This window comes from Poecilia reticulata, linkage group LG2 (assembly GCF_000633615.1).
Source record: "Poecilia reticulata strain Guanapo linkage group LG2, Guppy_female_1.0+MT, whole genome shotgun sequence".
NCBI lineage: Eukaryota > Metazoa > Chordata > Actinopteri > Cyprinodontiformes > Poeciliidae > Poecilia > Poecilia reticulata.
In genome coordinates, this window is record NC_024332.1 from 44,207,771 (window position 1) to 44,220,940 (window position 13,170).

The 13,170-nt window shown below is 38.9% G+C and overlaps 1 long non-coding RNA gene across 1 annotated transcript; it reads right to left on the reverse strand.

The window, feature by feature from the left end:
• Positions 1-10,186: 10,186 nt before the first annotated feature.
• On the reverse strand, positions 10,187-12,379 carry LOC108167114 (uncharacterized). The gene is made up of 3 exons (XR_001777519.1): positions 11,510-12,379; positions 11,342-11,411; positions 10,187-10,231 (listed from the first exon to the last, which is right to left on the reverse strand). It is a non-coding gene; the product is annotated as an uncharacterized LOC108167114 (long non-coding RNA).
• Between the last annotated feature and the right edge of the window lie 791 nt (positions 12,380-13,170).

Sequence of the window (13,170 nt, forward strand, 5' to 3'; positions counted from 1 at the left end):
TTGCTATAAAACTTTAGATTTATGAGAAAAAGTGTTGTTTAGATACTCAAAATTTTAAATACACTCCTTGATTTATGAGGACATCAGCATTGTCCTTGTATTACCCTTAGGTCCGCGTAACGTAAGTGCGTATTCAGGTCAAAAGGCAGGCTAAACCACGTATACCAACGCACACACACACACACACACACACACACACACACACATGCCAAATGTTCTCCAATTAGATTCCAGCTTTCAGCTTAGAGGAAATGAAAATGTCAGTAAAAGAGAAGACGACATGTTTAACATGAAATGAAAAAGACACAATTGATCACAACAGTTTAGCAAATTGCATAAAAAGTGTAAGTCATATTTAGTTTCTTCCCTGCGGCTCAGTTGTCTCCAAGAGTCTTTGAACAACTGTGAGAAGTTTTTAGAACAAAAAGGTCTGGACTAACATTTACATGAAGAGCAACAAACAGATAAAGAAGCAACATTTTGACAGCTTATTAGTGGCTGATGGAAGACAGAGGAAATGGAAAAACAGCTATTATATAAGTCTGTATTTAAAGGGTAAAAAAATTCCTCAGATAACTGAATTCAACAATAATCGCTGGATGACAGTTTGGTTTAAAGGTAGCTAATAAAAAAGGTTGAATAAAACCCAGTGAGCTGTGTGAGTTGGTCTCTCCTGACTCTCTGAAGTTTTGTCCCATGTCTCCCTGAAGGCTGAGCAGAAACGTCTCCCAGCCGTGTGACAGTTTCTTACCAGAGCCTCTAAATTTAGACGTCACTGACAGCAGAGGTGCAGCCGGGTGTTCAGCTAGATTGACATTCCTCAATGAATAGCACATAATTTCCATCAGCTGCTGGTGTCTTCATCTTTGTTGTGAATTTATAGTGCCCTTAAAAATGTGTCAGCATGTGCTGCTCTGTCTCTTTCTAGAGGCGACTCGGTTTATTTTCAGGCCGTGTTTTTGCCTCCTGAGGATCCAGACAGCAGAAAACCCGACAGGAAGCCGCTGCTGTCGCTGCTCCCAGACACCAGCAGCCATCTCAGTGTGTGTGTGTGTGTGTGTGTGTGTGTGTGTGTGTGTGTGTGTGTGTGTGTGTGTGTGTGTGCAGTTGAATACAGCATGCCTCTTTTCCACTGTAATCTTTGGATGGTGACTTGTTGTCCACCTTTATTGGGATGAAACGCTGGTTTCCGTTAACCTTCTCGTCTCTGTCTCACTTGAACCTCTCAGCATTTTGTTTCTCTCTGTATCTCTGTTTCCATTCACCATATAATTGTGCAATTTGACATTTCGAAAATAAATCTGCTTGATGAATATAAGCAAGATTAGAAAAAAAAGTCGTTTTAGGATGAGGTGATTTTTCTTTTTTGGCTGAATCGAAATTGGTTTGTTTCTGAAACCTGCAGTGGAAAAACTTTTTCCACATCACGTGAGTCATATGATCAACAACCGGATGTCACTACTGGCCAAACCCACGAAGAAGAAGATGACAGGAAGTAGTTGGAGGATTGTGGAGTCGCATGTTTTTTAATGACTTATCACATCAGAAATCTTATTCATGTGATTTTAATTGCATTTTATTATTTAATTATTTCAACATTAGTGGAGTATTGACAAAGTTTTGCACACATTTGTATTGGAAACACAGCGATTGTCTAATCGGCCAGACTCATCCAGATAGGAAGACTGAATTAATGTCTTCCAACCTTTCTCTATGACTTGCAGTGAAATATAAATGTCATAGAAAGGAATAGTGCATGTTATTATTAAACAGAATGTATTTTTACAGATATCAGTACAACTTGCACTTCTATTTGTTTTGGTTTGGAGAAAATGTTGTTTCATCTTCTGATGCATAAAACTTTGATATTCTCCAACTGGGATACATAATCAAGTCCTATAATATATCCACATTTAAAACATTTTAATAATGTTAATGCATTAATCGGCAGCATCTTTTACTGTACTAATTCTCCTTTTAATTGTTTACATGTTTCATTTCAGAGCAGTTTTCAAATGCAGAAGATTAAACTTCATCCCAAAGCACACGACTCTTTATGTACATAATGCAGCTCATGAGTAAACAAATATAGTTTTCAAATAAAATACGCACACTGTTTAAAATATAAAACTATTATTCCATTTAATAGCTTCCATTCTGGCATCGTAAAGACAACATTATTCATATTTCTTGCCCATAAAGTCTTCAAAATGTAACATTCCTTGTATGATAATAACCTTAGCTTTCATAACTGAAGAAAGAGCATAGTCCAAGTAAGCTTATTTCATTTTCAGCCTGATTTGTGAGCATAAAGGACCAGGTCAGATCTTTTATTGCTGTTGACCCATGAATACGAGTAAGATCAAATTCTGCAATAAAGGGATAAAAAGCTTCAGTCGGATCGCAGGTCCAGGGCTTGTCGTGTTTTTAGGAATAAAAATTGGTTTGCATTGGCCTCCTGCCATCTGGGACATCTGGACTGGGTCAAGTTTATTGATCTGAGAGACACAGAAACTCACCTGTTCACCTGCACAGACAGAAGAGGCGAGAAAACTCAAACTTTTAAAGCTACTCAGTTATTTTAGCTGAGATTCTTTGGTGATGAAATGTAAAATAAATGCAGTTTTGATTTCATATTGTTTGTTTGCTGAATTCAGATGAAATGCTGCTACCAGTTTGTTCACCGTCTTGAAAAGTTAATGGAGTCACAATGTAACCTTTGTAATCCTCATGGGGTTCCCAGAAATTACATTTCAGACAGCTGAAATAAAAACACGCTGAAAAATGACAGTCATTACATTTTACTGGCTGACTCATAATTGTGGTGCAGTTTGGCCCAGTCTGTTTCCATGTTCTTTCATTTCCAGCTGTTTCTGTACATCAACTCATCAGCAATGTGAGACGATCAACATGAAGCAACCAGGAGGAATCATTCAAGCAGAATCTGAAGTTTTAAACTGCCTTCCTGCCCAAACCACACCACTGTTCATGATTCACACTACAAAACATTACAACACTCAGCATCCTCCTATCATGATGCCAGGATGCTTTGACGGCATTAAAATCTTTTTTTTTAATTTGAAAAGATCGACTTGTGCAACTTGGAGGTGTGTGAGCCTCTCCACGAAGCAGGAGCAGCATCTAAAGATGTAACTGATGGTGGAATCACTAACTATTCCACCATCAGATGGTGGAATATTCAGGTCAGCTGTTTGAAAAAGACATTTTAGTTTTCAGCCATGAAAGGATCCCAAAGCACTAAAATAATAATTAGTTATTAATAAAACTTCCTCTGCTGTGGTAGTGTCGAAAACATTTCCTACATTCAACAGTTTGTCTAAATTTTCTGCTCCTTTTTCATTCTAATTTTATTTTCAAGCTCTAAAGAAAATAAAATCTCTGCAAGTTGTTTTTGTTATAAAACCCCAAAACCAATCGCCAGCGTCTGGTCGCTAAATAACCATTTAAAGTAGTTGTAAAGTATTTAACCACCCTGCAGTCACAATGCACCTTAATCTAAAACCTTTGCACCCATGCAGTCTTTAAAATCAATAATATAACAAATTGTGACGTTTTAATTGGTTTTGTCTTATTCTCTGGTGATTCCCGCTGCTTCTCAAAACAGCCATTAGAGTCTGAGACGTTCACCTGCTTTATGTGATGACTTGGAGAAGCAAGTTTCCTGGTGAAGGAGGCGCCTCGACTAAGGCAATAGTTAGAAAATCATTGGGGAGGAAATGGATTTTAGTTATTACACAATAAAACTCTAGTGAAAGGGTCAACGCAGGTGCAGCAGCCAGCAGCCATGAACAGGATTGGTGTGCAACTTGTCCATGCTGCTGTGTTAACATCGCTGTAAGCACTTTCTGCTAGCTCCACTAATTGTTTAGAGCCGTGTGTGATTTCATTACGAAGCCACCCACATTTTAAGCACCAAGCGTTCATTAGTTTATGGGATTAGTATTATGGGATTTCAACTTTATTAGACGGAGCGAACACCAATGGGAGGGGTGGAGGAATGAGCGAGGCGAGTCACGACATGGCCTGCAGTTCATTTAAAGTTCACTGCTGTCATTCTCAACTTGTTGGCAAAGACAAAACATCCATCCATCCATCCATCCATCCATCCATCCATCCATCCATCCATCCATCCATCCATCCATCCATCCATCCATCCATCCATCCATCCATCCATCNCATCCATCCATCCATCCATCCATCCATCCATCCATCCATCCATCCTCTTTACACCCTTGTCCCTCAGTGGGGTCAGGAGGTGCTGGTTCCTCTCCAGCTAACGTTCCGGGCGAGAGGCGGGGTCACCTGGACAGGTCGCCAGTCTGTCGCAGGGCAACACAGAGACACACAGAACAAACAACCATCCACACACTCACACCTAGGGGCAATTTGGACAGGCCAGTTAATCTGACAGTCATGTTTTTGGACTGTGGGAGGAAACCGGAGTACCTGGAGAAAACCCACCATGCACAGGGAGAACATGGAGACTCCATGCAGAAAGACCAGAGCCGGGAATCGAACCCAGAACCTTCTTGCTGCAAGGCAACAGATTTAACAACTGCGACTTTGTGCAGCCCCAAAAACAAAACAAAACAAATTTAAATGATAAATTTAAATACAAAATAATTTGGAAGATGTTCTGGTCTGTTTTTTTTAAATATTGAATTTTCAACATTTTTATTTGAAAAATTAAAGGAAATAAATGTTGCCTTCTGAAATATTTAATTAATTCATTGCCTGTAACTTGATAAACGCTTTAGTTTGATCAAAAGCTGAAATAAAAACTTCCTGAAAAAAAAAAATCCAGATTTTGATGCTTATAAAATTTGCTGACTTAGACCATTAACAGTTTACTGCCATGTTGTTTCTATTTATTTTGCTTTGGTTAATGACATTTATTTATTATTATTTATTTATTACGTAATTAGTTCCACAATAAACGTCAGTAAGGAAATTGTCAGGTAGGAACTATTTTACGACATGTTGGTTCCTCTGGAGCACCTAAAAGAGATGCACACTGAGACCCGTAGTAAATTTCACACTTTCTCACTTCTGGTTCATTTATTTTATAGAACATTGCTTTCTGCAGATTTTAACTCTACATGTTTTCATTAATGCACACATGATCAGAGTCAGAAACCCTGATTGGATGGAGCCACTTTTGATTAGGGTTAGTTAACCCTAACTTGCAAATAAATCCTGGGTTTTTATGAATTTATGTCGTTACATTGGTGAGGACGGCTAACATGCTTTGTGCAACATGTAATGCACACAGCTACATTTTTCATGACCGTTTTCTGTTTAATCTTACGCTTTATATTTAAAAGTATACAGTCTGTGGTCTGTATACTCAGACTGTTAACACCTGAGACCCTTTCTAAAAACACTTTCTATTTTAATAGTTGAATTATAGAAAATATACCTTAATATGAACTAATACACACAGTGCACACCATCTTAGCATTACCGCAGAAGCTAACAAATGCCAGCTAATATTATGCCAAGCAGCATTGTGCCCAAGTATTTCAGTTTCACAAGCTGCATTTTATTTAGTTTATTTGATATGTTATACCAACAAAGAACTACAAAAGGCCAGATCCAAAAATACTGAACACTGCTTGTACTTTGGATGAACTGTGTGAGAGAGAAATGGTCGCTAAATATTTCCTGTAAAGCAAATGGTAAGTTTGTATGACATTAAAAGTGCTTAATCTATGAAGAATAGGGAGTTATCTCAGCGTTGATAAGAATTTGTCGTTAATAAAGTCGACCTTCTAACTACAATGACTAAAGCGTTCTAGTTTCTTAGATAACTAAATGTTGTGGTGTTAAACACACCAAAACGAAACACAGAGAGAAATCTCCTCATCCTGGGAAGGTGATCAGTCAAGGTCACCGTCGTATTGTCTGCTGGGAACACCTCCCCATTACCCATCGGCCCGTTTATATACCTCCTGCTGATCAGTATTCATTCAACAGTGTCTCCTCTCTGACAGCAGAGATCAGCTGGATCCAGCAGCCGAAAAGGTCAAGAGAAGGGAATTCATTTTGAAGCGTGATTGGACAGGTGAGTGAAGGATGGAAGGAGAAAATGAGATTGTAGAAAGAAAGGAGGCAAGTGAGAAGAAATGCAAAAAATAAAATATAGAACAACGGTGAAAGGAGAAGACACTGTGATTAGATGTTTAAACATCTTCTGTTGGGTTTTGGGTGAGGAGGAGGAGGAGGAGGAGGAGCGGCTCCTCTTCACTCTGACGCTGCTGATAGGATGTCATTAAACCACCATGCAGGAGAAGGGTGGATGTAACCTGCCTCATTGCGTCGACGCACAGGAGATCAATAAAGACTAATGGCAAAATAAATAGAGAAACTGTAAAAGCGCCAGAGCTCCTGTCAGCTGAGATGTTAATATCAGCGGCGCCCAGTTCATCGCTCTCCTCCTCTGTCCATTTATGTCCGCTCAGCGCTGGGCTTTGGTGACGAGGGCAAATCAGCGCTGACCTCCCTGATTGACCCCAATCACAATCAAGAGGAGCTCAGGGAAAACAAAAGGAAACAACAATAACAGATGCAAATAACGCTTCAGTGCTTCAAAGGGAATTAACCTGCTTCACCTACAATTAACAGAAATGATTTATATATGTCTGGGATGATTTCATGTGTAAATAATCTAAATAAGCAAATGGTTCAAAGGCAGTATATAATTGGGAGTCTTTTGTTTTGGTCCCTGGATGGTAGGGAATCAATATGCTGCTGTTTGCATGGAAAGCTGTCCTTTGGTTTGTACATTTTACGCTACGCAGTGCTTCACTTTTATGAACAGAGAATGTCTTCAGAGTCCTGCACTTTGCTTTCCCTGTCCTCTTGGACACATTGAGCTGGACTGTCCAGTCTGTCTCTGCAGAATCACTCTGCTGAAACCACACGTGTCTCTGGACCTGCTCTTCAACAGTTGGTTCTGCTTACCTCGTTCTTGGATAGTTGGGTTTAGAACTCAGTAGCTGTTGAGATATTTGGAGGATCTTTCAGGAAGTCCGGATTTAAAATACATCAAGTTTATCATGCATCAAGGTCTCAGAACATTTACAATGCTGAAATGCAGGAGCTCATGTTGGACCTCAGAAATGTTGGGAGCCCAAAATCCAATTTGGCACAATATTTTCTCCTCCACTGGATCAGTCAGGATTCAAACACGATGAACTGGATAAGGCTGTAAGACTGCAGAGTGATCAGAATTTACAAGTATTCAAAAAATATCTTATCTCTTTGTGTTTCCAAAGAAGAAACTTAATCATCCAAAATTCATAATCTGAGAGCAGCGTGTGCAATAAGCAGTAAATATCCAACAATCAATGAATTGAGTTGAACTTGATGGCAGTAACCTAAAAGTGCAGATGATCAAAGCAACAACAGAGAATCTGTTTTATTAAGACAACAGCAGAGTTCTCATTAAAACCATCCTTCTCATAAATCATATGGCTGCTGTCTTCCCATGAATCAGTCTTCATGTGTTTATTAAAGATGTGTTTATTAACGTGCAACACTTCCAGAAAAGCTTGAATCTTAGTACCACTTTACATTTCCTCATCAGATTTACTTGTAAACTTGGTGAAGCTCAGATTATTTCCTTGTTAGGATGTAAAGATGCTGAATAATCATTTCAAACCAAGTTTCTCTTGCAACATCAGTTAAGAGCTGAGAAATGTCAACGAACGGCATCGTCACTGTATGAAGTTAGCATATGATTTTATAGCATGTGAAGGTATAATACTTTTAAACAATCTTTATCGACTTGATCGCCCTGGAAACCAGTTAATGATGTACCGCACCCGTTACCCAAAGGCCAGTGGAGACAGGCAGCAGCCGAGGACACGATGCTACAGGCAGCAGATGATTGGATGGCTCTTTGACCAACAGTATTAAGAGCTGATTAAAAGTTATCAAGATTCATCAAAAGCAATGATGGAGCAGACGGTTGAAGTTTTAAGAATGATATTAGTGGCAAACGTTCAGAAACTTTGAATAGGAATCATAACCAGAACACACAATCTGCTTGATCTTATTTATACGTTACCGTAATCAGGAGGAAATCTCCTTGATTTTGTGAAAATGCTTAAAAATTAATGTAAATTTTTTATGAGTCTGCCTTTGAATATCAAATGTCTGAAAAGGTTTAATATCAACATGTCATAACTAGCATCTTATGCTAAAGTGCCCTGACTGGCGACATGCATACTGTATGCATTAATGTTGTGTCCAATAAAACTGTATTCGCAATAAGAACGTGTAATTGAATAGTCACACATTTTCATTTTATTACAACTAAGATTTTCCTGAGAAAAATATGTTTTGTGAATATATAAAGTTTTACTCCTAAAAAAATGACATTTCACGTTAAATGTCTGCAGTTTTTCAGTTCTGTAATGTTATGTTGCTGTGTAAAATACAGTAGTAACTACAATTCACACCTGCAACATTTGCTACATTTTAAGGATAAACAGGTTTACAAACTTTATGGATTTGAGATTTAATCTGAACAAAAATACAAAATCTCACCAAGCATTACGTCAAGACATTCTCCTTACGTTATGAATCATAATTATTAGTAGGTATTTACTTAAAATAAGCTTATCTTTTGCCCAAAAAAGTTTATTTTATTTAGTTTAGCCTTATTTCAGGTGTACTAAGATATTTAGACCAAAATTACTTGAGAAAACTTTTAGATTTGCAGTGAATTAATTGTATTATTCCAACTTTGGGTTTGGAGAAAATATATCAGTGAGCTGTCGTTGTGTGCAGATGTTTTACAGGGTTATAAAAACAGACATTTTTTAAAAATTGTGAATCTTGAGGTGTTTTTTTTAAAGGTTATAAGCTTATGATGCTTGTCGCTGTAATGCTGCTTCAATGTGAGAAGAATGAGATTCTGTGTTCATGTCTTGCTTCCCTTCAGGCTCCTTAGAGATTTCCCACAAACACAATCCTGAGAGCTTTTTGTGTTTGACCTTAATATATGCTGCACAGGAACAATAAGGCAAAGTGGGAGCAACGATTAAAGAATAATATCCAGGAGCGCGGAGGACACTGTGCTGTAACGTTTCTAAAGTCTTTATTTCAGGCTCTGGATGCACAAAATCAATACAAAAGTCTGACGGCAGAACAGAATCACCGTGACTCAGACTTCATCGCTTGAAGGAGAAACTGTGATTTTTTTTCTGGTTCTTTAAATTTCAGCTTTTAAAAATGTAATTTCACCCCAAAACTAAAGATTCTTGACACCATTGATGGCAGCTTCCCAACCTGCATTTAAAAAAGAAATATATTCCAGGTATGATCTACATGAAAATCTATTAATAACCAAACTTTCTGCAAACAATTTCAAGTTGCACCCACAGTAAAATATGGGACGTATCGTCTTCCTAAATATATTCATATTTATCTACAATACAAAAAATAATTCTTCCAACTTACTCAATTCAGGCAATACATTACAAACAATATTATTAATTTTAAGATTTTACTTACAAATTAATACATTTAGTAATTTAACTTAAGCCGGAAACTTAACTTAACTACCCTTACCCTACCTGGAAAAGGGTAGAGTGCCTCCTCCAGGTCAGGGGGGTCGTCCTGCCTCAAGTGGAGGAGTTTAAGTATCTGGGGATCTTGTTCACGAATGAGGGATGAAGGGAGCAAGAGATCGACAGGCGGATTGGGGCAGCGTCTGCCGTGAAGCGGGCGCTGTACCGGTCCGTCGTGGTGAAGAGAAAGCTGAGCCAAAAAGCGAAGCTCTCGATTTACCGGTCGATCTACGTTCCCACCCTCATCTATGGTCATGAGCTTTGGGTCATGACCGAAAGAACGAGATCACGGGTACAAGCGGCCGAAATGGGTTTCCTCCTCTGCAGGGTGGCTGGGCTCTCCCTTAGAGAGAGAAGCTCGGTCATCCGGGAGGCACTCAGAGTAGAGCCGCTGCTCCTCCACGTCGAGAGGAGCCAGTTGAGGCTCGGGCATCTGGTCAGGATGCCTCCTGGACGCCTCCCTGGTGAGGAGTTCAGGTCCCACCGGGAGGAGGGGAGACCCAGGACACGCTGGAGGGACGATGTCTCTCTATGGCCTGGGAACGCCTTGGGATTCCTGGAGGAGCTGGAAGAGGCTGGGGAGAGGGAAGTCTGGGCCTCCCTTCTGAAGCTGCTGCCCCCGCGACCTGACCCTGGATAAGAAGAATAAAATGGAAGGATGGAATTTAACTTAAGTATATTCAAATAGAAACATAATTTAATCAAACAATAATTTAAGTTGGAAAAAGTAGAATCCTTTAAATTGACATGAATTATTAGAAAACGCAACTCTTTATGATCAAATTCCTCATTAATACAGCGTAAACTGAATGTTTAAATTATTTAATCATAAAACTATAAAAAGATCAAACAAAACCAATATGGCCGCTTAAAAATGTGAGTCAAACGTTCMGTCAGTAATGTCAAACACAAAGTCATGAATGAAAAACTAACAGGCAACCAAACAGAAACCTGAAGTGATTTATTGAAACTTAGTTTTTTTTAATAAAATAATTCATTGAACATGGCACCGGACGCACTATTCAGATGGTCCGYTGCTTGGTAATGTCCTCCGACTGCAACAGGAAACRGATCATCACAGGAAGTGCGTTTCACTAAAAAAGGCCTAAAGTTCAATTCACCAACAGTTATTTTATTTAAATAAATAAGCATATTTTACTCTATTTTTATTTCAGATTTTAAAAAATAACTTCTGCAAAGTTAATTATGTTAGCTCAGGCTCACTCCTGGCATAATTCTGGCATTATTTGTTCTCCATAGAGTTTGAGTCTTGTTTGATATTCATCATTATAAATCCTCAGTTGCAGATTTATCAACCCGTCCTACAATTCAACAGCTCTGCTTCGTCCAGAGTTACTCCTTTTACATCYCATTCCTCTTTGTTTGCTATTCTTRGTGAAATAAGCCAATTAAACCCAGCTGGGATATGAATAAATTAACACTGGCATCTGCTTAATAACACAATGTTCTATGCAGAGTCTAATTTATGAAATTCCTGTAATTATGTTGTTAAAAAGAGAATTATCACAAAAAGAAACCAGTTCAGTAAGAAACTGGATGGAAAATGTTAGGAAAGTTTTTCTTTCAGAGTGAAACTAAAAATTCATTCAAGCAGAAAGAGAAAACTTCACATTCTTTCCGTTTTCATCTTCTAGATTTAAGAAGTTGGTGCTAATACATATTTTTGCAGTGCAGCAAGTTCTCCTAAATATTGAGTCATTTTGGAAAAGCACAAACCTCACCTCTCATCTGCTCTGATGTGATATATTTCCCGTTGTGAGTCCAGTCAGAATGTGGATGCTGTTCTAATTTCTGTCAGTATGAAATGAACAGAAGGATTTAAAGGTTTTATTACGACGCGGGAAAACGTGGGAGTTCTTTTCATCAGCGCAGTGAAAAACACATCCTACCTGTGCGAGCTTCAATCAAAAGGAGGCGTTCTGTTGTTCCTGCCGGCTTTCATCCGGGCGATTTTCCCCCGTGGAACTTTATTACCTGCTAAAAGAACAAATACGACACTGATCACAATGCAGAGGGCACAGAAACCCCAACATGGGCAGCAGCAGGCCTGCTGGAGGTTTTAGTGCGACAGTGATATAAAAATGTTTTGCCAAATTGCTCATTTGAACCTCACTGTGCAGCTGCAAAAGAAACAAAGTAAAATGGAAGAGTAAAGAATGAAAGCGGAGAGGCAGCCGTTCTCTTTTCAGATAATTGCATCATCCCAGTGAGTGTAAAAAAAAAAAAAAAGCAGCAGCTTGCTGCAGAGGCTCATTGTGGATGACAGATGCTGGTAAGAATCGCACCATCTTCATTTTGTCTGTACTGTTGTCGTCGGTAATGGGTTCACTTCAAAAGAAGGATGATGTTAACCCAGGAGGCGAATTTCAAGAACCAGATATGAGCTCAAAGCTGCGGCGCTGCTGATGCAACAGAACACAAACCTCCCCGGGGAAGACGGAGATCAGAAAGGTATCCACGAAAACACGGAGCAGGTACGACAACAACACAGCAGGAAGAACGTCGTCATCTCCCAACTTTTATTCCGATCAGGATTTTTTGTACCTGATGCTGATCAGTCTTTTAACAGGCAGTTCAGTATTTTGTGTTTTCCAGGGATATGTTGCCACTTTTGAGCACAATAAACTGTTGCTTTCAGTTGTTAAAAAGTGCTATTTGATAGGTATTTTCCTAGAACCTACATAAAAGAACCACAGACAACRTATATGAATTTYATGACAAAGCTTTTGCAAAAGGAAAATACTCTGTCAACTGCTCCTCCGAGCCGTTCACAGAGCATTCTGAAGATCTTTGGGTAGAGCTTGTCTTTTATTTTCAAACTTCAAAGAGGGAGGATAGTCAAGATAGACRGCAGAGGAAAAACAGCAAAGGTCGTAAAACAATTTACCTAAACAACTAGCAACCCAGTTCCAGATGCGATATCTGATCTACGGTCTGAGCCCGGTTCAAATCTCGGTCAAACTGTTTCACCTGAAGATGAACAGGCAGCTGTGACCCCCAGGTCAGTTAATACACACTAAAGAAGAGAACACTTTAAACTGACTAACATTAGACCGAATATGAACTAAAGTAACAACAAAATGATAATACCAAAAAATCTCTATCACTATTTATATCAAACATGACCACTTTGTAATTTAAACCTTCTGTCTCTTTAATACTCTAAAACTCAGGAAGTCGTCACAACATGGCTCCTCTAATAAAGTTTTTACCAGCTACACCAGGGGTGCCCAAACTTTTAGAGACCAAGATCTACTTTTTCTCACCAGCCGCCTGAGATCTACCTCATGACACAAAGACATAAAAATTGCAAATTAAACTCTATTGACTAATTTTATATGCGAATGTACATCAGTTATAGCTGAAATAATTAAGTGTCAGAAAACCTAACGCAGTTTCTTCACTACACTGGGAGCTGGTTACTGGTTTCTCAGTCAGAAACTGGTTGCAAACCTGACACCAGCAGGWGTCAGTCAGTCATGGTGGACCTGAAATCTGGTTTGATGACCGAAATATGAGAAACTACAGACTGACAGGAGGAACCAAAGAG